We start from the raw sequence: 27,188 nt of genomic DNA, 5'->3' as shown, positions 1-27,188 counted from the left end.
CAGAGCGTATTGTGGTTATATGAGAAAATAAAGCGGTATACGAATTATAAATGTTTCATTTCCTGTTATGTTATGCATACATTAAGGATCATTTCGAGTTTTTATTTACTGCATCCATCTGAACTAGAGAAAATCATGATTAAAATGTGTATGTCTAACTAACGATGAATATGTAATATGGCCGACGTTCAGGAGACCAGACGGGTGATCAAAAAGTCAAATCGATCGTACCGGAAAACGAAGTGAGACCAAATTGACAATTCGGAAATTCTAAACGAAACAATTTAAACAAATTTTATTTTTTATTTATGTAGAATAAATGCAACAACAAAAGAAAACCTGAAAAACAATTATAAGTAATTTTTTTTTTCAAATGTTAAATTTTTTTCCAATAATTATTAAAGCAAAAAAAGTCGTTTTCTAGTCGAGTAAGTTTTTTTTTTTATTATTAAAAAAAATAAAAAGGTACTCATTTTTGTTTATCGCTACAAGTGCTAATCTGGACTTGCACCAATTTTCTTGTTAATAATTTTCTATAACGATAATCTCTGGCAAAAAAAAAACTACCCCCCCTCACAAAAAAAACCACCCAAACAAAAAAAATGTCAATTCAAAAAGAAAAAAAGAACATGCCCCCCCCCCAAATGCCAAAATAAAAAGTATCCGTCAAAAAAAAAAAAAAAAAAAATCCACAAAAAAATAAAACATAACAAAATAATCCAAAAAGCGCAAAGTTAAAAAAAAAAAAGAAAAAAAAAAGCCACACACGCCAAACTTCTTTCCTTTCCGGATTCATTATTGCTCCCTAAAACGAACTGCGTACAACATGCGTGTACATCAACCAAAATAACAACTTGCTTAAATTATTTATTTTAAAAACATTAACCATTAAAGTTTTTTCATTTAAGAATTTCTGAATTGTCAATTTGGTCTCATTTCGTTTTCCGGTACGATCGATCTGACTTTTTGATCAACCGTCTAGTCTCCAGAACGTCTTCTGAACGTTGGCCATATTACATATTCATCGTTAGTTATTTACATGAGACATACACATTTTAATCATGATTTTCTCTAGTTCAGATGGATGCAGTAAATAAACTTAACTCAAAATGAACCCTAATGTACTAATGTATAACATAAGACACAAAAGAAACATTTATAATGCGTACACAGTTTTATTTTCTCATATAACAACAATATGCTCTGAAGGGATATTACCTCTGCCACTACGGGCTGGTAACATTCGCAAAAGGAATAATAGTTCGTCTTCGATAAAGGTTGGGTAGAATTCCCGCTGATGGAGATGTAGAGGTGTCTTCCAAGATGGATGTTGCTAACTGGGTATACACGAGGAGTCCTTGTAGAATCCGTCCAAATGGCGGACAAGGCAGGTCAAACCGTAGACCTTAATTTCGTCTTGACAGACATTAAATTGTAGCAAGAGCGTGTAAATATAAATTCGCCCTACTTAAGGGCATTGGTAATTGCAATGATAATGTTCTGATCCACGTTTGAGCATTTAAAACGTCTCGAAGCAGCAAAACATTTTCGCTGCCTCGATTCGAGTGCGGAATCCACGTGTTTCGAACGCTGCGTCTTTTTAGATTCTGAGCTGAAAAAGGAATTTTGGCGCCGAGGACATTCTCGGCAGTTAGTTATAACATGCAATCTGATTGATTAAAATAATTCCGTGGGCGGAGAAACCGCCCAATAAAAGGCCTGTTTATTTCTGAAGAATTTCTTACAGTACAGATAGAGAGCGAGTGATTTTTGGCTAGACAAGTGTTTTTTATTTTTTAAAATTTTTATTTATTTTATTTTTTAAACGTTTGGCGAAGAATGGATCTGCAATTTAATTGATCCCACGCATTCTTCTTCCCTGCAACTCTCGCTCGCAGACGCGATGTTGCTAGTCTATTTTTTTTTTTTTTTTTTTTTTTTTTTTTTTAAATATATATACTATGATGGTACGTAGGTACTTCACGGGAAACGTGGACCTGCGTATACGAGTTCTAATTCAATAACTGCTGAGTTTTTTTTTTTTTTCACTTTCTTCTTATATCTCATACACTTTTTTTTTAATCGAGCGTGTATTTATTTTATTTTTTGATTAAAAAAAATTCCTTTAATTAAATTTGATTCATACTTTTATTTGGTGCTTGTTTTTATTTTTCATTTTATTTCGATTTGTTTTTATATTTCCCCCACTAAATATTTTTATTTTGTTAAATTTATTTTTTCATACACATTCAAATAATGCTTTTGGCGTTTTTTTTCTCAAATACTACCTTAAATGTTTTGAAAATAAAAACAAGCACGAAATAAAAGTATGAATCAAATTTAATTAAAGAAAAAAAAATTAAAAGAAAATGAATACACGCTCGATTAAAAGAAAAAAATATGAGATATATACGAAGAATGTGAAAGAAAACTTCAGGGAGCAGCCATCAAATTAAAACCCGTTTACGTAGGGTCCACGTTCCCCGTTTAGTACCGGTATGTATTCTTCATAATTATCTGATTTATTCTTGCTTCATTTGTTGCAACTCGTTTAACTTGTTGGCCTAGTGGTCTTCACCAATTCATCGTTTTGATACCTCATTGTTATTCGAGTAGCTTCTTCCTAAGAATTTCAAACTTGTGGAACTCTCTTCTTGCTCACCGTTTCCCCCCTACCTATGATCTTGGCCTTTTTAAGAATAAGATCAATAGGCAACTCCTGTCTTTGCGATAATCATTTTTCCGTTCTTGTTAGCTCCATATATCAAGTGGCTTTACATCTTGTCTGGAGCGCCAAGTGGCTTTACACCTTATCTGAAACGTCAAGAAAATGTATTTTAGTTTAAGTTGGGTTTATTTTCAGTTTCTTGCTTCCCTTATTTTGCCCTTTAGCCCGCACATTCCATAAGCGATGTTTTTGATGAAAAATTTGTTTTCTACGTCAGAATTTATTCGATCTAACACTTATTGTTGGCAAGATTTTGGCCTTGAAAAAGTATTTTTTAACTCCTTACGTAAAATGGCTTCATGCCTTGTCTGGAGTGATTTCTATTAAAGTTTCATATTCGACACAGCGGCAGCATCAGATAAATTTTGTTTTTTATAATTACTTTTTTTGCATTGTTTTAAATGATCACACGATTCGATGTTTTTGAAAAAAAAAAAAAAAAAAAAAAAATGGATGGAGAATGATCTGTCTTTGCAAAATTATCTTTTGTTTTTGTTAGATCCTTACATGAAGCGGCTTGTCCTAAGCGATTTACATAAAAAATAAAGTTAATAAAGTAGAAGTCAAGTATTAAGGTTCAATCTTGTTTCTAAACCAAAAGAAAAACGTGTTATTGATTCAAATACCTAACCATTCATAAAGGGCAGTTGTCCGGGATATGTGTGTGTCTACCAAAAAGTTATAAACGGCACGAGACTCACCCACAAAGCTGTTATATCCTTTTTTTTTTTTTTTTTTTTTTTTTTCAACATTACTTCGGTCAGAAAGAACACTTTATGAACACATTTTTTTTTTTTTTAATCAATCAGAACGAAATTATTTTGGGATTTTTAAGGTATTTTGCATTTGTACATTTTATTTTAATTTTTTTCATTTTTGAAGAACACCTCCTGCGTGTTGACTTTTCAACCCCCCCACACCTTGTGTCACATTTTTCTATGGTGAGAGGAAGGTAAAACATGGGAAAATATGGCGGAAAACAATTTATAGGCTGAATCAAGAAGAAAAATCGAGTTCCAAGTCAACTCACGTAACCAGCCTGTGCCTGTTTTACAAATATTTTAATGGAATGTGCTCTGATGAACTCTTTACATTTGTGCCCCCTCAACGTACATATCTTCAACAAACCCGCTTAGCAACAAAACCTCACCCCTTTACTGTTGAGGTCTTTCTATTCTAATAGTTTCTTCCCTCAACGGCTAGACTTTGTAATTCCCTTCCCGCTTCTTGCTCCCCTGGCTGTACTGATATGCAGAAGTTTAAATGTAATGTAAAATAACATCTTGTTAATCTTTCCTAGGCATCGTCCCAAATAGTAACCCCCTACGTCCAAGTGACGATATGCTTTGCTAGGGGTAAAAAAAAAAAAATGTCGGCTAATTGAGAAGAGGTTAGATTATTGCTAGTCGCCTAAGGCGCCCTTACTAGCTAATGTTGACGTGACTGCTTTTTTTTTTTTTTTTTCGAGGACAAGAGTGCACATGCCTTGGCTTTTATCAATCCTCACCCCGATCTTGTGTCACATCTTCCCTTGATGTGAGGGAGGTAAATACTAACTTACCTATTTTTTATTCCCCCCTCCCTCCACCCCGGTAACAGTGATAAATAAATGTAGTAGAAGCCCATGTTTTGCTCTCTAGCTAAGGTGTGTCTTTTTTTTTTTTTTTTTTTTTTTTTAAACAGTTCCTCTCCTCTACCCTTTCATTGCGGTTTCGGGTCTATTTATGTATTTTTGCAAGTGCGAGAAGACTGACTTGCCTAGATAGGAGAGATTAATGATAACATATGGGAAAATAATATCACTACATTGAGAAAGTTCAGAAGATTTGAACCCGAATAAAAGGTGATTAACATCTCCTTCATACCTCTCCCCTAGTCTCTATTACTTGCGCCTCCCCATGAGGTCAAAATTAGATACAAGGTCGATTTTAATGTAAGGCTATGTCCAGCCCCGCCCCTCTAAAAAGAACACTCTGGATCTGAACAAAAGTATAGTCCTGTCAAATGAGTTCTAATTCCACACACCTCCTCCGAAAGGAGGAGGTAATGCCGAGTTCAAAAGGTTAAACAGTTTTTTCATAAGCGATATAAGATGAACATTTAAGAATGTTTTGGAGTTAAAATCAATTCAGTCTGACCTAGTAATAAGGGAGAAAAGACGTTTTAATACTGTTTTTCGTCTTGAGCGATACAAAAAAAAAAAAAAAAAAAAACGACGGCATCCCGTAAGACTCGTCTTGAGCGACACAAAAAAAAAAAAAAAAAAAAAAAAAAAAAAAAAAAAAAAATACAAAAAAAAACAAACAAAAAGACAAACAAAAAAAAAAAAACGACGGCATCCCGTAAGACTCCATTTTGTGAAAATCACAGTTCTCATAGCATATTTACACATTTCAAACTTTAGAGTCTGTAATCTAATAAGGTCCGACACTATCCATCTAGCTTCTGTCCCAGCGTGCAGTGTCGCATTGCTGTGTTTGTTTTACAATGTGCTTTGACTGTAACGTAGTTGTTACATGTCCTGTTGAAACAACTGACGTTTATTTCCAGATACTTCCAAGCCTTGTCTTTTGTTCAAACCTGTCACTCGGCCCATGTGTAAAACATATCTACCTCTGTCCTCTCTCCAACGTGATCCTCGGTCTGCACACGTTCTTTATCATCTTTTTCTTTCCTTCTTCCTCGCCGTGACGTCACCTCGTACAAGGCTCTGTCATTTACATACAGCTGTTGCTGCCATCATCCGTGCTGTTACATGATGAACTGGCTGCACTGGTCTCCCCCCCTCTCCCTTGACGTATATACACTCGACCAATTCGACAAGCTGCTAAGTCCCATCCATTCCCTGTGGAGGTTTCCAAATGCCGGGGAACGTTCTACAGGAATATTGTCTTTCCTTAAACTGCTTGCCTTTGGAATTCCCTCCCTATGTCCTGATTCCTCAACTATATATAAATGTAGTATATTTGGTATAGTACTATTTATATTATTGTCTATCATGCTATAACTGGGAAAATATTACTCTTGGAATATTTACATGAAAACCATAAAAGTATAGTAATAATTATATATTGCGATCCCTCCGTTCAGTCTCAAGAGACAATGAACACCCCTGTAAGGGTAGTTGCTTGTGTAATTATGAAGGAATGGTTGTGCAATCCCTAACCATACCTCTCCTGAATCGGCACTGTTTGGGTCTAGTGGCAAGGAGAGGCCCAAGATTGACTGGAAACAATGTAGAGATAAACAAAGTGCACATACAGCACCTGGAATTCCCAAAAGGCCACCCATATTTGTACTGACCAAGCTCAAGTGATCTGACGGGAACCGGTGTATCAATATGATTATACTGTATATATGTGCAAACAAAAAAATTAACTAATTTGCATATTAGTTTTGAAAAAGGACATTTTATTAATTGACTATTGTTACTGTTTTTTTTTTGTTTTTTTTTTTTAATTCTACGATTGTTTAGATTTTACTATGACAAATATTTGTTTCGCAATATTGTTTTATTTCCTGGGCAGATTATTTAATATCTTTGTTCAAATATTCCGTTCTTTAAGAAGACCGACTTGGTTTTCAACAAGTCACGATTTATTTCTAAATTGCAAGTGAAAAGGCGAATTGATTTCTTTCCTTTCCTTCCTTTACGGTCACATTTAAAAGATGAATAATTTTGTATAAAAATTACCGAAATGTTAATTTTTACCGTCCATGAATACATGAAAGATTTTATTATGAATAAAAAGTTTATTATTTTTAAATTAATGTTTTAAGTATTTTTTTTTTTCACATCAAACAAAAGCATATTGTCACTTGAAGCGTAAGGGGCTATTTGAAATTGTGCTTAACAGGAGCCTGTGGGGAGTTGAACAGTGAGATGTCTGTTCACATATTTTAACCTGCGGTGAAGCAGTAAACGGAGGAGGGGATTTCAAAGTCTAGCAGTCTGAGGGCAGAAAGTTTTAGACTAGAAGGCTTTCTGGCAAGGAAGGGGTGAGATTTTATTGCTTGTCGGGTTACTCAGTAGTATGTACGCCGAGGGGGCACAAGTGATATGTTCATCAGAGCACATTCTATTAAAGTATTTGTAAAACAGGCACAAGGATTCGAAATTGCAGCGATGGGGCAGTGGTTGGAACTTGGTTGATAGTGCGGAACCTATTAGATATGACTTTTTTGGGCCCTAAGAGTGAAAGACTAGTGGTAGATATACCAGCAATACTCCATGCATAGTCAAAGTGTGGCGTTGTAAAGATAAAGGATGTTCTCTGGCGTGATTAATGTTTCTAGCATGGTAGAGGGATCCCAACCTTTTTTGCAGCAGCCTTGGAAATGTCCTCAATATATTTGTTTCAATTTGTGTTGCTTGCCGAGAAGTTTGAAAGATGGGCCTTCAAGGTGTTATTTGTAATGGCAGTCGATGGTTGTGAAGGGTTTTGTAGTTAAAAGAAAGAAGCTTAGTCTTAGCAGTATCAAATGTTACCATCCATTTACGACCCCATTTCACTACAGGCTGAAGGTCATTTCTAGGGTTTCTGCTGTTAACTTGTATATATGTACATTTGTTTTTTTCTCATGTCTATTATAGAGCATGGTGTCATAAGCAGATATGCCCATCTTACACACAATTTTATTAGGAAGGTTGTTTATGAAAGTAGCAAACTTTGCTCAGTTTAGGGATATGTTGCAGACGCAAAACCTCCATTAATAAACCTCTGCACTACATATAAGACAGACATTTACATAAAGGAAAACAAAGACCCCCCCCCCTCCCCCAGTGATCGTCAAGATTGACTGCTCTTTTTGACTTCCGGTTTCTGCTGTCCATTTTACTGACATGATTAAGTGGTCAAGAAAGCCATTCTTAACATCGTGAAAAAGATGATTTTCACGTGATCTGGAAAGAAAATAATCATTACTCGTAAGGGACCATATATTCGCTTATCACCGTCGTTTCGTCTGCGGACAGAAACCGGTAGTCAAAAGGAGCAGACGATCTAATTTATTTAGTCAAATAAAAAATACAAAATTTCCATTAAACTTAGGCATGACGCCCTGTTTGATTTTGGGGGACGAAGGGAGTCGAGTATAATTCTTTTTGACGACAAAACTTTTGATTACTCGTAGCCAGATTCTTTCACTAAAATACAGCATTCGCACCACGAATTTAGACCTACTTAAAAACATCCACAATTGTTTCAATTGAATTTTATTTACAAATGAACACATGTATAAGAATGACAAGATTTACAGGAACCCAAAAGAATGAAAAATAAAGAACCAAACAAAACGTTAATGGGACAGGTTAGTAAGACTTTCCCAACCCTTTGCTAAGTGTCAGATCACATAATGATTTTCAGGTTAATGAAAAACAAGCAGATCAGTCTCTAAATAGAAATGGGATCAAACTTGACCCAAACTTTGATCTTAACTATGACCAAAATCACAAATTTTGGTCAATTTTTCTTAGAATAGGCTTCATACTCATTGCCTGAAGTGCTCCTACTGAGAAATACTGACGGTTCCCGTTAATGTTCATTTTTGTAGCTAGCCAGAATGTCCACTCGAGCTGGCTTTCCCTTATTTCCTCGGCTTGCAACGAAATGCAACCACGAAGAAGCAAATATTTCACTTGTGAACTTTATGTATTGCTAAAGTCAAATCCTCGTTCAGGATTTCCGTCATTGTTTATAATAATAGACATTACAACGAATGACTAATACTATATTTTCCTTTTTGTTATTATAGTGATTACATGACGTATCGCCCCCTTCCTCTTCTTTCTCCTCCTTCCCTATTCCTCATACTTCTCCTCCTCCCCTCCTCCACTGTTTCTCCCACCCGTCTCTATTTCTTTCTTTTACTTTTACCATTCCTCTTCACTTTTCCTTCACTCTTTCCTCCTGTTCCTCCACTCTTTTCTCCAGCCCCTCCGCTTTTCCTTTTTTCATTCCTCCTCTCTTTATCCCCCTCCCCCCCGCCTCCGATTCGTCTCACATATATCACAATCAATAATCCAGTCTGAATTTCCTAGAAACAATTCTTGGAATTACTCGCATCCTTGTTCGTTTCCTTTTTTTAATCTTGGAAAAAAATGATGAAATAGCTATGTGTATAGGTCGTGACACATGGCTGACACTACTTATATATATAGTAGTAGTAGTAGCGTTTTTGTTTGTCTATGTGTACAACTCTCTTACTGCCCACACCACTGGACTGATCATGACCAAACCTGGCATGATGATGGTCCCCCATCTAGAGATGGTGCACAGCATTTTTCACGGTTAAAGTCAAGGTTATAGCCTCTGTGTGTGTTTGTGTGTATATTATATATATATATATATATATATATATATATATATATATATATATATATATATAATCCTACTGCCCACACACCACTGAACCGATCATCACCAAACCTAACATGATGGTCTCCTACCTACGGATGGTGCGCACTATTTTTCAAGGCCAAGGTCAAATGTTATGGTTGGGACTTTACTAGTGTTTCATAAAAACCGGTAACGACAATTTTCGAAAAGTAACTATACAAAATGAAAACCACATTTAAAAACTGAAACGAAAAATACTGATTTACTTACATCGTTGAATTTTATTGTTTTACTTTTATAATTACATTTGCAATTCACACCCACACACACACACACACACACACACACACACACACACACACACACACATATATATATATGTTAGCAGCGAGACCCAACGTTGCCCGGAATTGAATAATTTCACACTCCTATATTTCTATTGTCACCGAAATCCGTGAAATCACCCGGGAGGAAGCTTCACATGCCTCCATGCAGTAACTTAGTCTAAAATATATATTATTCTGCATTACACTATGAAGAACCTACTGTTTCTTTTATAAAAGTATTTTATATAAACTTCTTTCGGGTTTGTATTACTGTACACATAGATTCAAAAAAGTTGTCAAAAAAAACAAATATATAACAAATAAATGTTATCAAAGGCAATATAAGTTACTTTTCTACCAAACTGGATATATTTTTCGTGTTTTTATTCAATGTAACATGTTTATTCAGCTCGAAAACCATACAGTGTTTACCGATGTATTGGAACATCAAGATGGCGTCTGATTCTCTCTTTAACACGGTAAGTTTGGGAAAAGATTTTATTGTTAAAAACTCGCTCAGTATATGTTACCGTGACATAGATTGACATATATTCGGCGGGTTTTTAATAGTATTTTGTATAGTTTTTTACTTATAACACCTTTTTCCAAACTTACGGTGTTAAAGAGGGTGTGAGACGCCATCTTGAATTTTCCAATACATCGGTAAACACTGTATGTTTTTCGAGCTGAATAAATATGTTACATTGAATAAAAACACAAAAAATATATCCAGATTTTTTTTTAACAGCCTTTGTTTAAAAAAAAAAAGTATATTGTTCAAATTAAACTTTTGTTTAAGTAATTTGACTTTGCCCGTTATATTTAAGAGATCGAAAAGATATTTTCATTCGGTAATGAGCTTTGGAAGATTGTGAAAAGAAAACAATCGCCAAAAGAGAAGCGTTTTCACTTGGAAAATCACTTTCAAATGCGACTGTTGCACTGGCAACGTAAAACTCTAGTTAGGCAAAGTTTGAAATAGCATTGTCGTTTGTCTGTTAGGCAAAGTTTGAAATAGCATTTTCGTTTGTCTATTAGGCAGAAGTTTGAAATAACATTTTCGTTTGTCTGTTAGGCAGAAGTTTGAAATAGCAGTTTCGTTTGTCTGTTAGGCAGAAGTTTGAAATAGCATTTTCGTTCGTCTGTTAGGCAGAAGTTTGAAATAGCATTTTCGTTCGTCTGTTAGGCAGAAGTTTGAAATAGCAGTTTCGTTTGTCTGTTAGGCAGAAGTTTGAAATAGCATTTTCGTTTGTCTGTTAGGCAGAAGTTTGAAATAGCAGTTTCGTTTGTCTGTTAGGCAGAAGTTTGAAATAGCATTTTCGTTTGTCTGTTAGGCAGAAGTTTGAAATAGCATTTTCGTTTGTCTGTTAGGCAGAAGTTTGAAATAGCATTTTCGTTTGTCTGTTAGGCAGAAGTTTGAAATAGCATTTTCGTTTGTCTGTTAGGCAGAAGTTTGAAATAGCATTGTTATTACTCTATGATGGCAATTCCTAGATCTATGTACCTAGAAAGCGAAACTATTAAACCTGACATTATGATATTGGACAAGAAGGAGAAAGAAGCAACCTTAGTAGAAGTTAGTGTCTCCCAATGATGCTGGATTAAACGGAACTGAGGGAAAAGGTAACAAAATACCAAGGTCTTATGTATAAGATGAAAAGAAACTGGAATCTTAGGAAGATCTCCATCATTTCAGTAATTATAGGAGCAACCAGACTCAATATATGAATATCAAGAGCCAGCAGAACAACATCAGTCACCCGGCTGGCCAAACAGAAATAGCAGAAATATACCGAGACCTTCCAAAGGAGGAACCTTGAAGTGTGGGACCAACATCAGCGTGCAAAGTATTTTGTGGGGGAACTCTACCACGAATACCTAGACAAAGAAGGTTCTTTGGATTGGCTCAAAAGGGGAGCCCTCTACCACAAACAGAAGACAAGGGATTGATGACCAATTCATTCAAGAAAATGGCAGGTCTCAGTAATGGCACCAAATGCAGATTCTGCCACACGGAATTGGAAAGTGTGAGCCATCTGGTATCAAGTTGCAAGGTTCTTTTGGGGGATGGCTACTACACAGCGAGACATGGAGTATGTAAGTACCTCTACTGGACCATCAACCTGAAAGAACAGTTGAAAATAACTTATATACTATACATTACGACTATGTAATCCCTACAGCCACCTACCTTGAAAATGCTGCTGTGAAACCTGACATAGTTATATGGAATAAGTCAGAGTGACAACCTTGGTTGGAGTGTCCCTAATGATCGAGGTCTGAACAGAGCTGAAAGAGAGAAACAGACCATATATCAGCGTCTCGTGTATGATATGAAAAGAAACTGGAATCTTAAGGAGATATCAATCATACCAGTTATAGGTGCCACAGGGCTTATTAAGAAGAACCTGAAGTCCTACCTAACTAATATTCCTGGTGAACCAAGTGCAAAAGAAATCCAGACAATTGCATTTAAGGGAATAACGAGGATACTAAAAAGAGCTCTTGGCTGGTTTCAATAAAAAGCAGGGCAATGTTGGCAGCTGGTTTGACTGCTCCATACATAGCATTACAATCTTCAAAGGAAATTTTTCAGTTTAAAAATTACCTGGCAAATATACCCAGTGAACCAAGTCAAACAATTGCACTTAAAGGGGCAGTTAGAATCTTGAAAAGATTTCTTTGTGGGAAAGTATGAGATAGCGGGTGACTCTTGTATTCAGTAGGATGCCCCATCCTCGCAAAAAACAAAATAAACAAATAAAATCAATGGACACATTTTAACAATATCCACATGTTTTTTTAAATTTTTTTATTTATTTTAGATCAAAAACAAAAAAAAAAAAAACGGACCTATATCACCTAGTATCTGACATTAAACAAAAGGAGCTAGCAATAAAAAAAAGACCCAACAAAATGGAAAATCTACTTGTCGGTACTTAGTTGTATTTAGGTGTTTCGTAATTGCCAGTGACATCCGATATGCCATCTGTGTTCTTTCATTCTTAGAACATTATCAAACCTTTCAACAGAAAAAAGTGGGAGAAAGGAGAATTCCACAATAAATTTTTCCTCCATTCTGCGGATCCCAAGCCTCGCTTCGCTTCGCCTAAAAGATGAGTCACTCACTGGATTAGTTTATTTTAAGATGGAAACTATATAAGGTGATACCTATAAGAGGACTAGCAGCACGTGAGCTAAGATCCACGACCGATGAGAGTGGGGAGGTGCTGCATCATCATCATCATCATCACTATATTTAATTAAACTGTTTTACATGATGGCGTAAGAAATGCTGTATGTGTTGATTGAAAAAATTTATTCAAGAGGTGATTGTATATTTTCCTGTCGAGACTGTAAATGCAGAGGAAAAATCAAGATTACTTTATTGTATAGATTATTTCTACTATATTATATAAAAGGAACTTTGTGTGCCTGTCAGTTCATTTCCTATGGACTCGAAAATGGCTGGGCCGATTTTTATGAGATTTCACTTGTTGCTTGACAGTGTTCTTAGATAAGTTTGATATTAAAATGTCTTCAATAAGTATCGATCGTCCAAAAAATCCAATGAAAGAAAGAACAGGCGATTTTGACTAAAAACACTAGCAAGGCAAGTGCATTTGAGAAGTGTTATTACCACACAAGCCGAAAGGCCCGACATATAAAATCAACAGTAGGTTCTTTGAAATGACAGAGGCGCGTTTGAAACGAATGTTTCTGTCTAGAGCACAACTGAACTAGTATACTTGACTTTTGCATTTTAAACTTTAATTCAAGCCATTATATATAAAAAATAATTTTATAAAATCAACAATAGGTTGTCTACAGTGCAATGTAAAATGCAATGTATTGTGGACTGTCATTGCGGAGAGGCAGGTGAAGCTTTCTCCTGGTGCACCATGATGTGTCCCTAACTAGAGCAGGCAATCAATTGATTTGATTGAAAAATGGGCAATTTCACCGATTTCGATGACACTAACAATATAGGAGTGTGAAACATTCGTTGATCATCATTCAGTTCTGGGCGATGTTGGGTGTCTCTGCTAGTTAAGAATAAGTCTCCTATTATCCTGTTTCTTTTTTTTTTTTTTTTTTGTCTATTAAATGTGGAATAAATTCTTTCCTTTATTTTTATTATCAACTAGTAATTTTGTGAAACGTGTAATAAGAAAAACTGTGCTGATTGTGAAAAATGTGTTTATTTTCCTAATTCTAACTCGTAGGCACAAGGGGGAAAAAAAATCAAGATTATTTTATTATATAGATGTTATGTGGTTGTATTGTATCTTTTCTAACTAAGAACGTGGTGAAGGAAATAGTGAATGTGCTGATTGTAGAAGATTTGTTTAGAAAAAGTTCGTTTATTTTCTTATTGGAACTGTGGAGGCAGGGAAAATCACGATTGCTTTATTAGATTATAAGTCCAAAAATTCAGTACACAAAAGACGCTGGAAGTCACTGAACATGAAACGAAATACGAAACCATATGGAAATAATTTATTCCAAAAAATATTTTAGTTTTAACACATACCTAAAGAAATAGAGAAAACACTAGAGGATGATCTCCAATCTGTAGTGGAAGGAGGACAAAAATGGATGATCACATTCAATGCTGCCAATACTAAGCTTGTTTCCTTCAATAATTTCAAGAAACCTGCTCTACCACTGCAATGGCTAAGAACACATTACCTGAAAGTACTTCCTTTAAACTCCTCGGCCTAACGTTTACAGAGGACATGAACTGGAATAGACACATTGAGAGAGCATTGCCAAGGCTGCTACGAAGAAGGTGGGTTCTCTCTACCGTGCTAGAAAACTACTTACGCCTGAAAGTATCCTGTACCTCTATAAGGCCACCATTCGCCCATGTATGGAGTACTGTTGTCACATTTGGGCTGGTGCATCTGCTACTTGTCTCTCACTCCTTGACAGGGTTCAAAAGAGTCTCCAACCTGATAGGATCTGAACTGTCATCTAGGCTTGCATTCCTCTGCTTCTTCTACAAGTACTTTAATGGTGAATGCTCTGACAAATTACCAGCACTTCTACCCCTTTGACGTGAATACCCCTGACAAACCCGACAAGCAGCTAAATCCCACCGCTTCACTGTAGAGATCCTTAGGTGTAAGAAAGCCTCCAATAGTTTCTTCCCCAGAACGGCTAGACTTTGGAACTCCCATCCGAGATTCTGCTTTCCCAACTGTACTGACATGCAGAAGTTCAAATGTAATGTTAACAGACATCTTGCTGCTCATCTCCCTTCATAATACCCCTGCAACTTATGTCCCCGATAGTAGCGCCCTACTGCAAAGTGGCACTGTGCCTTGTTTGGGGTGAAAATTGAATAATAAAAAAAAACAACAAAAAAAACATTTCTTGTTCTATCATGAAACAATAAAAACAAACTTCGATTTCATAATTCAATTGAAAGTAGTTACTTTGTTTTATGGTACTTTATGACAAAATTATGTGATAAAATTTGTAAAAAATTAAAATTATTTCCATATGAATATACTTTAAATATTTAGACGATTATTTATAGTTAACGGATGAATGTTTGCCATCTGGTAGGATGCTCCATCTTCAGTTTGAACAGATAAGAAAATTTTAAAAAATACATACATGGCCCTAACTTCAACATCGCTGTATAGCACAATTAACATTTTTCTCTTCCCTGCTAACTATATTCATTTAACACACCACACGGACTTTCTAACCCTTTCTTTCTTTGTACATGCTTGTGGATTTATTCCTAACACTTTGTTTCCATTTCTTATTAACACGTTAATAAGGATGGTTCAGTAAAGTTATTTTAAAATGAAACTGTCTTTCGATTCTACATCTTGACCCATTCTTTCATGATTATAATTTGGTTTAACGTCTGTTTTAGATGATGCCATTGTTGCACAGATTCCACAAGTAGATTTTCCTAATTTTTATTTTTTTAATCTTTTCCTTATAATTGATTGAAATACGTCACTTGATATCGTCAGTGATTTCTTTTTTTCCTTCTATTTTATCTATTATTCAATCAATTTTCGTTAGTCATTACAGACATGGACTTAGCAACTCCAGCGTTCTACAATGCATGAGGCGATCAAAGTATACCATAGTTTTCAATCTGAAGCCAGATCCGCGGCAAAGGGAAGATGTTTCGGCTCTTCTTCGTTATTGTATCGAAAATTGAAATCTTGAATTTCAAGTGAAACCAATGGCATCTGCTGAAGTGTCATGTCACATTAATAAAAATATCTGAGCGTGTGGAAAGTATAATCAGCATCGAAGACGTCCTGATCTACATTAATGATCTCCCAAATAATACCCTAAGATCATTTGTAGACTTTTATGCTGATGACACTACCATCTATGGCAACACTTCAAAGGTCGTAAACGACCAAGTTCTCTCTGGTTCTCTCTTCTCTGATTTTGATCACATGGTGCAGTGGAGAAAGAGATTGATGGTTAATTTTAATGCATCTAAAACCAAGCTTCTATCTTTACATCATCAACACTCTGATACTCGTCTGGCATCAATTGAAATGAATGACCATCGTCTTGGGGGAAGCGCCATGTTTTGACTAGCTTCTGGGTCTGACCTTTATTCCTGATCTGAGATGGAACACGTACATCAAATCCGTTACCAAGGCTGCTGGAAAAATGGTGGATCGTTCTACCGTTCCAGTAGATATCTCACTCCTGATGCAATTCTCTACCTGTATAAAAGCCAAATGCATCCAAGGATAGAGTCTTGTTGCCACATCTATTTTTCTCAGTGAATAGAATAAGTCTACAAGCAGCTTATCCTACCTTGACAAAGTTCAAAATGGACTTTATAGCCTCGTGGGAGATGCCCTTTTCTCTTCCCTGCAACCTCTTTCTCACAGAAGAGACGTTGCAAGCTTGTCTCTGCTTTATCGTTATTTTCATAGCAAGTGCTCGTCTGTGCTCCAATCTATGACCCCCCCCCGGCCTGACTTCCTGTTATATATAGATGAGATAGATCGGCTGAAGGGAACCTGATATTGGAACCTAAAATGATTCCCTATTATCAGGTTTGAAATTGACGGTACCGATGGCTTATCTAAACTTCTGAAAATAAAAATATAAGGTAATGTTGACTGAGATGTTACCACGGGTGTGATTCGGCCAACCAAATAGTTCGTCTCGAATTTGAATAAAGACAGCAAAACATCGAAACGAAAATGAACTGTTAACTATTCTGCACTTTCATCATTTAATCTGCTGCTGTTCCTATTTAATTTCATTTTTTTTTAAATAGGGGGGGGTCATCGCTTATAAAGCCCTGGAGACCATTCAAGGATAAAGATTAATGAGTGTCAGATGGACCAACACCGTGATGACCGGTGATGGTGGAAATTGGATAGAAATTAATTATTTAAGAGGACTGTTCAGCAAGAATTTGTTTTCATTGGAATTGAAAACGACCATGTTATTGTCAGCTGGGAAGCAGCTCCGTGGCACACGCAGACAGGCAGTTCTGGGGAAAGAGAGCTTTGCTGATGGGATTTTCTTTTAGCCTTAGGCATAGATAAAGAGTAAATGAAGTTGTTGATAGTGGTTGTAGCTAGGCGAGTACTTGCCATAACCAGCATCTTGTTTTTATTACAGTACCAAGCTTTCTAAAAGAAAAAGCATAAAAAAAATAGCTGACCTCTATTTTTTTTAATCTTTTTTGAAATTCATTGCTCATTTTACAAGTCGGTCCACATGTGCTAATCCTCCCTCCCTCCTTCGGGATAAATAGTTGAAGTCTCTGGAGTATTCATCTTTCATCCAAGTCAATTGCCATAGCAACTACACTAAGAGTCAATCACTTATCCTAATAGACTTGTGCAGAATGACACTTAATTACTGTTTTCAAACGTTATTATGAAAATAATGTTGGCCTCATGACGAGGTTACACCTACTTAGCACCACCCTCGCTTCTCTCTCTCTCTCTCTCTATATATATATATATATATATATATATATATATATATATATATATATCGTTCTATTTCTGTATCTTCCGTTTTACCCTCTCACAGTCTCCCTCTTTACCTCTCCTTCTTTATCCCTCTCACTTTTCTCCTCTTTTTCCCTTTTCTCCCTCTTCATCATCAATCTTTCTTTACCTTCCTCTCTTCTTTTCCCCTTTCTTTCCTTTTCCCCTTCCTTTCCTCTCGTCATACTTTTTTATTTGTTTCTTTCACATTCACACAGGGGCAGTTAAATCTTAAAAGGGCGTCTTGGTCGGAATCTCTTTAATAACAGGTGAATGTCTGGCATCCGATAGGATACTCCATCTCCAACAAAAAGATATGAAAATTGAGAGAGAAAAAAAAGCACACGGCACTTAGTTGGGTACTCCATCAGACCAGATGAATTCTTGTCCTGGAATCCAGCAAAATTCAGAACAGACCACAATAAGATAAAGTATTAAATATGATGTTTGTATATTGTTTTTTTTAGATGGGGATTGATAATTAGTTTTTGTATTTATTTGGACTATTATTCTCATCATTATTCAATTATTTAATATTTTTTGTATTGTTTGTATTGTTTGGACTGTTCTCATCTCTTGATTGTTTTTTTCCACGTTTCAACCGATGTAACTTCCAATTATCCTCAGGTGTTATTGGTGAATGGTGAAAAATAGTACCAAGTCTTTTTGTTACAAGAAAAGTAAGTAAGAAAAACATTAGATAAGTAAAAATGAGATTAGATAGACTGAGATTCGAACCTTGTAAGCAAGGTTCGGAAATGGGTTCAGAAGTAGGGTCAGAAATGGAGTTCAATTTAATATTAAATAGTAGATATGTTTGAGTAAAAGGAATTTTGATTATTCGATGAAAATTGAATTAAAATAAGGTCAGTTAGAAGAACGGACAATAGAAAATTAAAAACGCATTAAAAAATAAGTTAGGTCGAAAAATAGGTTAGGAGAATTCTTTATTAGTAGACGTGTGTTTTGGAAATGTATGTTAAAGCCACATAAGTTTCCCATGCGTGTGTGTGGCATGTGTTTGAAGTCATACATGACGTCATAGCAGAAAATGAATTCTCAATATAGTTTGCTAGTTTTAGGAGATTAGACAGAGTTGGACAGACGGGAGACAGAGCTGATATTGCTCCGAAGAGGGCCCCCCTTTGGAAGCGAAGGGTTAGAAAGTTTTAATCATGTAGTCGACTTTTAAATTCCTGGATGTCATCATAATTGCAACCGGCTGAATGTAATAAAAGAACAAATCATATTTTGTAACTGTGTCTTCGTGTTGTGTCATTCTTTCAACAATTAAATGTAATGTGAAACATCCTTTATATGAACATTGTGTCCATTCATCGTTATAATGAACTTTGTGTATAAACCATCTAAGTAATGTGTCCCCCTCTCTATCATAAGTAATGACAATCCCCTCCTGTGTTATAAAAACTAATAACCCTCCTCTCTAAATATGTTATAAGAATCTACAGAACTGTATAAATGTCTCTTCTCCCTCTCACTGTTATATACATGTCCGCCGTCCCTAGTAAATATGAATGTCCCCATCCTATCTCTTTAAAAGACCCCAACTACACATTTTTTTTTTTGTTTTTAGAAAAGAGATTTGGCGCTATTTTTCAGCAATCACCAATAACATCCAATATGAATACACCTGAGGATAATCGGAAGTTACATCGGTTGAAACGTTGTGGAAAAAAGACAATCAAGATGAGAACAATAGTCCAAAGAATCCAAATAATACAAAAAATATTAAATAATTGGTCGCTTGTGGAAAATTAATATTCGTTTCTTTACTTAATCAATGTACGTTTTTGGCCTTCAGGCTAAAATCAAAGTGTAGTATCTGTTATTCATATGCTACACTTCAATTTCTTGTTTTTTCTCAGTGGATGAGAAATCCTTCACGACTGAGACAGTTTTTTATTTGTTCCTTTTCTCCATGTTAAAAAACAACCCTGGTGTCTTTGTCCTGTGGGGAGGCATTGTAAATAGGAATTCAGTGTTTGAGAGGTAGAGGAGAATCTAGGTTGAGCACTCTAATAATATCTATGTATCTCATATAGCAATCAAGTGTTAAAAACTCATTACTCTGTCCTCAAGTGGCATTTGGGTCTTGATAAGTGATGACTTGCTAGTACATTAATATATATACTAGCGGAACCTGTGGAAATTCCACGGGGGACTCCTTCATATGTAATATATTGATGTTGGCATTCTGTAGATGTTCAGCGTAAATGGAGATGCCCTGATATGATTGTACCTATTTACAATGCTTCCCTACGGGACAGAGTTAGACACCAGGGTCGTTTTTTAACGTGGAGAAAAGGTACAAAAATAAAAAATTGTCTCGGTCGTGAAGGATTTCTTCTCCACCGAAAGAGAACAAGAAATGGAAGTGCCGCATCTGAAGAACAGATACTACACTCTGATCTTGGCCAAAAGGCTCTGATATTATTGTAGCTCTTTTGTTAAAACTGCAAAACTATTTATCTAAGTTAGCAGGGATGCCCAGCGTAGCCCGGTTGTAAAGTATGCGTAAATATATTTTAATTCTTGCAAATTTTGTATATATTATTATAGTTAATGTTCTCGATTTTTATATATTATAAAGTTGCGATTTCAAAAAAAAAAAAATATATCCGTGACTTGGGTGCATCAGCTTGAATCGAAACAAAAACTTATGATATATATATATATATACACTTGAGTTCCTTCAGCTATATTCGAAACCAAAACTTATGAAGAATTCTTGGTAAAATAATTTATTACAAGAAATGGAAGTCCATAACAATTAAACGACAGTCACTCGGATGTAAGCATGACACACAAAATAAATAATATTCACACTATCCTATTAATATATAGATACTCACTATATAAATTAACTGATTTCGGTTCTTTTTTTTTTATGGAACTTGCTCGAGACAAGGCATGAAGCCACTTGATATAAGTAGCTAACAAGTACGAAAGCTGATTATTAAAAAGACAGGAGATGCCTATTGACCAGAGTCTTGAAAAGACCAAGGTTGTCGTAGGTAGAAGGAAACAGTGAGCAGGAAGAGAGTTCCACAACCTTGCAGGCCTTGGAAAGAAGCTACTGAAATCGGAAGTTGTATTACAATGAGGTATTAAAACAACGAATTCATGGAGACCAATAGACCAATGACAGGTTTTCTTGTCCCCCTCCTCGTCCCTCTTTTTCTTCTCTCCTCTTTCTTTCTGTCCCTTGGTTATTTTGGTGGGATGGTGTAAATGAAGTCTTAGCTCAGTCATCAATCAAACGGTTGAGCCGATTGGAAATACTGGTTGCAATATCCTTCAGTCCTAACACTCATGATTCGTCTTCTCCTTCCACCGGCCACCCATTATAACGTTTAGCAAGGTTTTTCTGAGTCAAGCGAGCTGGAAGAAAGGAAGCAGGAAATAGATCAGACTGTTCTGAGGAACACATGCCATAATAGTAATTGTAGAAAAGACTGAGACTAGCAACATCGCGTCTGAGAGGTTGCAGTGAAGAAGTGTGTGGCCTATCAAATTACAGATAAGTTTCTGCAATTTATCAAGAACCTTTTAAACTGGACAGATTCACCAGCCCAAATATGACAACAGTACTTCAAACATTGGCAAAGACACTGACATCGAACCTACTTCCGGCCCACCGTTGGTCTCGGGACTGGCTACTTATCAAAAGGTGGAACAATAAAATTGTCACCTTAAAGAAAACAATGCTAAAGCTTTATTTTAAAACTTTTATTGGAAAAATTAATTCAGATAACTTGATTATGTAGTAGAGCTGACATCTATTCAATGTGGCCACCTTCAGCCTCAATCGCCACCTTGATAAGAGACTGGAACTGAGAGCATACCTTTTCCACAAGCGCCGGTAGGAGCTTGGCGAATACTCAGCAGATGGAAACGATCAAGCTGACTTTGGTGTTGTGGGAGGTCCTATTGGTGATGTTCTCAACATATAATTAAACAAAGTAGTTCAGCATGTTCAGGTCAGGGGGAGGGAGGGCAGTGAGAGAAGGGTACAAAGTCGTAGCACTCCTTCTGGAGCCAAGCCAAGGTCTCTTTTGACTTGTGGGCTGGTGCTGAGTCCTGCTGCCACACTCAGGGTCTGTCAGCGGCTACCTGATTGCAGCAAGGGATCATCACACTCAACACACCCAAGTACACTTTAATGTTGACTTTCAAGCCGACTTTGAAGATGTGAGGTGGCACGATGTGTCCCTCACTTAAAACCACACCAAAGACCATAACCGTGGTTTGTCCGATGCGTTGAGCTTTGCCCTCAAACGTTGAACCTTCCAGATTTGCATTTTGAGTGTTGGCAATGGTCCTGCTGTCATAACTTGAATCAATTGAGAGCATGAGTTGTAGAGCGGCGCATCTCTGATCTCATTCGTTGAACATTGTGTCAGTTTCAGACATGATAGAAAGCTCCTATCACTGTTGAGATTTGTATACAACTGGCCAACTAGTAGATGGTCTGCGGCAAAAAAAAAAAAAGAAAAAAGAAAACTGGTTTTCATCAAACGGAAATGGAATCATGTTGGCTTTTCTTGGGCAACAATTTTATCGTTCCACCCTGTATCTTGGCTGTTGTGGATAATTGTGCGTGATCTGTGCTCATTTTTTGTATTCTATGGGAGGAGTCGGGACCAACCCATCCTGGGTGAATGCTGCCAAAAATTAAAGATTTTCTTCTTTTCTTTTTTTCTTTTTTTTTTTGGGGGGGGGTTAGTAATTATAGACTAGCACCGGTTATTTTGCTCTGTAAAGCGTTTCATCTGATTATTAAATTAATGCTATGAATTAAACATAATATAACTTTAAATTAATTCCATCTTACTAGACATGCAAGATTAACTGATCTAATTATAGATTTCGTTTAGTTTTATTTATCTTTGGTTGAAATAAAAGCAGCTTTGAAGTCGCTTAAGTACTTGATATCAATTATCATGGATCGAGGATGACTTTCGTACTTCAGTTCATTTAGGAAGAGAACTATCAGGGCTAGGGGAGGAGGGGTAAATATTTGCAGATGGAAAGGAATCCTATTTGTCTTATTAGGCTACCTAATTAACGATTTATCTACGATTTATCCCTGCATCTATTTACTTGGTCCCTCCACGAGAATTAGACGCAAGGTCCGATTTTATGTGGGGGTGGGTGTAATCCAGCTCCTCTAAAAAGGGCATTCTTAATTGGGGATAACAATAAAAATGGCTTCAGTCTGGAAAGACTTCTCCTTCGCTAACCAAAGATGGAAAAGGTGTACTTTCAGAACAGATACTACACTTTTCTCCTAGCTAAAAGGCCAAGGAAAATGGCTTTATACAATAAAGAAACAAATTTATTACTTTGAATTTTCTTTGGTTTCTTTTTAGCAAAATAATATTTGGCAAAAATGGCTACATTTTTCGATAATGAAAAGTAATTATTTTTTTTATATTACATATGAACTTTTTCAGCATAAAAAAAAAAAAACATGCACAAAATTTGATCTTCAATATGTCATCTACCAAATTATTTATATTTCAATATACGATCCATCCATTAACTGTATCTACTTAATTCTAACCTATTCACTAACCCTAACTAATTATAATCCTTATGTTAAGGTTAGTTAGGGATAAAGTTAATGGGCAGATCGCATATTAGAATATTTTGGAAAGTAGAAAGTGGATCTTGGATTTACTTTCGACATCCTTGTAACTCTCGCTTCTCTTATTTTGTCCTTTAGTCCTCGCATTCTCTGAGCAATGTTTCTGACAATGGTGAGATGCAGAATGATCTTTTCTGGATTGGAACCTATCCATCTAACATTTATCGTTGACTAGTTTTGTTTATTTATTTTATTTAAAAAAAATTTTTTTTTACATTAAAATAGTATTTTTTTTAACTCCTTGCATCAAGTGGCCTCATGCCTTGTCTAAAGCGATTTCCATAAAAAGATAAATAAAATAATAGATGAAACTGATTGCATCCGTCTATTCTAGATTTTCATAGCATCCTGCCAACTGACACATCAGTGTTGCCAATAAAGAACAAGTGCTAATGAATGAGTCAATGTCATTATAAAATCCGTATTACCTTCAAATATGTACTCCTCCTATAAGTGGAGAGGGGGGGCGGTAACATATGCTGACTACTCCTCCGCAGAGAATAAAAGTGGCTCAATGAGATCACCTGTTGACCGTAGGTGGCGACCCATGATGTCTTCCTGGTGGTTGGCCAGGTTTAAACACCTCCATTCCCCTAACATACCACTCTGGCCCTTACCTGGACTCAATGGGTGGTTGGAGAGGTTCATCAATCAGTTGAACAGGTGAAACCCTGACATCTTTCAAAGATTTATTTCTCTTTATAGGCTAGTTAGAATATTTATTCATTTACATAAATGTGAGTTGGTTATAAGGACTGGTTATCAAAAAAAAAAAAAAAAAAAATGGAGGGGAGGTAATAAATGAAATTGTTCGCATCCTTCCATTCCAAATTTTCACATTATTTTCCAACTGACACCTCAGTGTTGCCAATATACATCAGACAGTAGGTGTGATATTTTAAAGACATTCAAATATTTGACTATCATTCACATTGAAGACCGAAGGATCGGTAAAAAGTTTTGTGCTCTCAAAAAAAAAAAAAAAAAAAAAAAAAGTTTTCGTGTTTTTTTTTTTTTTTTTTTTTTTTTTTTTTTTAAGACTTTTCTTTTTATTTCTACACGTCAACAAATAGGAAATAAATACAGAAAAGATACAAAAATTTGTACTTTTCGTATGGATTTTTTTTTAACCATACATACATAGTCATATATATATATATATATATATATATATAAATATAATATAAAATAAAATAAAATAAAATACTGGTCCTACCATATCAGACTGTCTGAAGATATCGATGTGCTGACCTAAAATGTACCAAACATTTGTTATTATTTAATTAATTGGAATTCTTATTGTATGAGTAATTTGTCGCGGTTAACCACCTGTCGAAGAGAAATAGTTGGCTGAAACATCGTGGAACTACTAGATGAGGATAATAGTCCGCAATAAATAAATGGATAAATAATTTATTGTTTTTCCTTTTTCCTTGCAAAACTCAATCATGTTGTGTAAAAGCAAAAACAAAAAGACCACACTAAATGTATTCCTATAAATGATAGATGGAACTGCTTGCATCTTTCCATTCTAGATTTTCACAGTATACTATCAACCGGGACATTGTTGCCAATACACATCAAATGGTACATGTTGTATTTGAAAGACACTCAAATATTTAATGACTATAAAAATCTGAAAAAAATACGGATGTTTTGAGACCTTACATTTTTCATTAGCAAAGGGATAAGAATCGTTTTTTTTTTTTTTTTGGTTGGAATCTATCCATATAACATTTACCGCTGACTAGTTTTTGATATTGAAGTAATATTTAAAAAAAATTTTTTTTTAACTCCATGCATCAAGTGGCTTCATGCTTTGTCTGAAGCGATTTCCATTCAAAACAACAAAAAAAAACATTCCATAGATCACTTATTGGATTGGAAACCATTCTGTAGATCACGGATTGGATTGGAAACCGTTCCGTGGATCACTTATTGGATTGGCACGGATTGGATTGGAAACCATTCCGTAGATCACGGATTGGATTGGAAACCGTTCCGTAGACCACGGATTGGATTGGAAACCGTTCCGTAGATCACAGATTGGATTGGAAACCGTTCCGTAGATCACGGATTGGATTGGAAACCGTTCTGTAGATCACGGATTGGATTGGAAACCGTTCTGTAGATCATGGATTGGAAGAGCACCACAAAATTATCACTCAGAACCTTTTGTTTTTTCTTTTGTAATTTGTCTCTCTACCTCTGCTCGAAAATAATAAGTTTAAGAAAAATGTCAGCATCACACCAAATAGCCGTTGAGGGTCAAGGAGGATAGAAAGACCAAGGAGAGAAAGCACTAACCAGACCTCCACTGGATGAGTGCGAAGAGGACTTGGACTCAGGGCAGGCTTATTGTCACCTAAATTCTAGTGAAGACGAATGGTCGTTGCCAGCAAGAAATCGGTGGTAACTGGCTGTTGAGATAATGCAAATTCATTTGCAAAGGTTTTTGAAAGAGGTGGAGAGTACTGGAAATTTAGGAAGACTTATCATTCAGATTTCAAGGAACACCAAGTTGTTCTGTTCATCTTTGATAATGACCTGTATGAAAATTCCCAGTGAGTAGTAGTAGTAGTAGTAGTAGTAGTAGTAGTAATAACTAGTAGGACCTGTGGAAATTCCACAGGGGACTCATTCATATGTAATATATTGATGTTGGCATTCTGTAGATGTTCAGTGTAAATCGTGACATTCTATTATTGTAGCTCTTGCTAAAACTGCAAAAGTATTTATATGAGCTAGCATGGACGCACGGCATAGCCTGGTTGTAACGTATGCTTAAATATGATATTTTAATTCTTGCAGATTTCGTATATATTATTAAAGAGTTAATGTTCTATCGATTTTTATATATTATAAAGTTGTGATTTCAAAAATTAAAAAAAAATATATCCATATGACTTGGGTGCATTAGCTTGAATCGAAACTGAAACCAAAACCTATGAAAAAATATGTATATCGACTTAAGTTCCTTCCGCTATAATTGAAACCGAAACCAAAACTTATGAAGAATTCTTGGTAAAATTATTTATTACAAGAAATGGAAGTCCATAACAATTAAAGAAAGGGGATAGTGAAAGAAATTTCCGTTTCCCCGGATTTGTCTTCTATATAATAAAGTAATCTTGATTTTCCTCTGCATCTACAGTTCCAATAAAAAAAAATAAACACTTCCTAAACAAATGTTTTATACTCAGCACATTCAGCATTTCTTACTATGTTCTTAGTTATAAAAATGCAATATAACCACATAAACATCTATATAATAAAGTAATCTGGATTTTTGCCTTCACATCCAAAGTTCCAATAAAAAATGAACGAACACTTCCTCTATTAATTGGAATTCATTATTGAGATGAGTATTATTTATGAATTTATTTATTGAAGACTTTTATCCTCATCTTTCTTAGTTGTTTCACGATGTTTCAGCCAACTATTCCCCTGGCTTTTGCAGTGGATAGACGTTAAATCTCAGGTGAGAATTGTCTGAAGATAGCGGTTTCAATCCTACCCAAAGTCGGCCAGAGGCTTACTTGGCCAAAATGTAGTGAGATGACATCTATGGATGGCAGTAATTGCTGAAAATGCAGTTAGGAGATTCGGAGTTCCTATCCCATCTCGGTTACCATCTGACGAAGGCCAGAGGAATAGTTGGCGGAAACGTCAACTAAGAAAGATGAGGATAATAGTCCGCAATTAATAAACGCTTCCTAAACAATTTTTTGTACAATCAGCACATTCAGCATTTCTTACACCGTGTTCTTAGTTATAAAGATAAAACATAACGACATGACATCTATATAATAAAGTAATTTGGCCCCACCCCTTGTGTCTACAGGTTAGTTAGGAAAATAACTGAACACTAAACAAGTCTTTCACAATTAGCACGTATAGTTTTTCTTAGTATTTCACGAAACTACTAGTAAAAAATAAAACCGGAATAATACTTTCTGTTCAAAAAAAAAAAAAAGAAAAAAAAAAAGATAACTCTAACCCTTGGGACAATCAGCATGAATCATCCCAAACGAATTTGTCAACTAAATAATCTAAACGTAGATGGTGAACAGACAAACAATTTACATAACTTGCTCCAAGATTTCTTTTGTTAAA

The 27,188-nt window shown here is 35.6% G+C and overlaps 1 protein-coding gene and 1 pseudogene across 2 annotated transcripts in view; both read left to right on the top strand.

Annotated features, from left to right (window-relative positions):
* LOC145268738 (choline transporter-like protein 2) overlaps positions 1–27,188 on the top strand; it is a 279,161-nt gene that overhangs the window by 7,075 nt on the left and 244,898 nt on the right. The gene's annotated exons all lie outside the window — the stretch shown is intronic.
* On the top strand, positions 19,205–19,359 carry LOC145268907 (U2 spliceosomal RNA; annotated as a pseudogene).

Source organism: Euprymna scolopes, chromosome 44 (assembly GCF_053919585.1).
Source record: "Euprymna scolopes isolate OS-2025 chromosome 44, ASM5391958v1, whole genome shotgun sequence".
NCBI lineage: Eukaryota > Metazoa > Mollusca > Cephalopoda > Sepiida > Sepiolidae > Euprymna > Euprymna scolopes.
The sequence above is the reverse complement of the archived record's forward strand: the minus strand, read 5'-3'. Positions and strand labels throughout refer to the sequence as shown.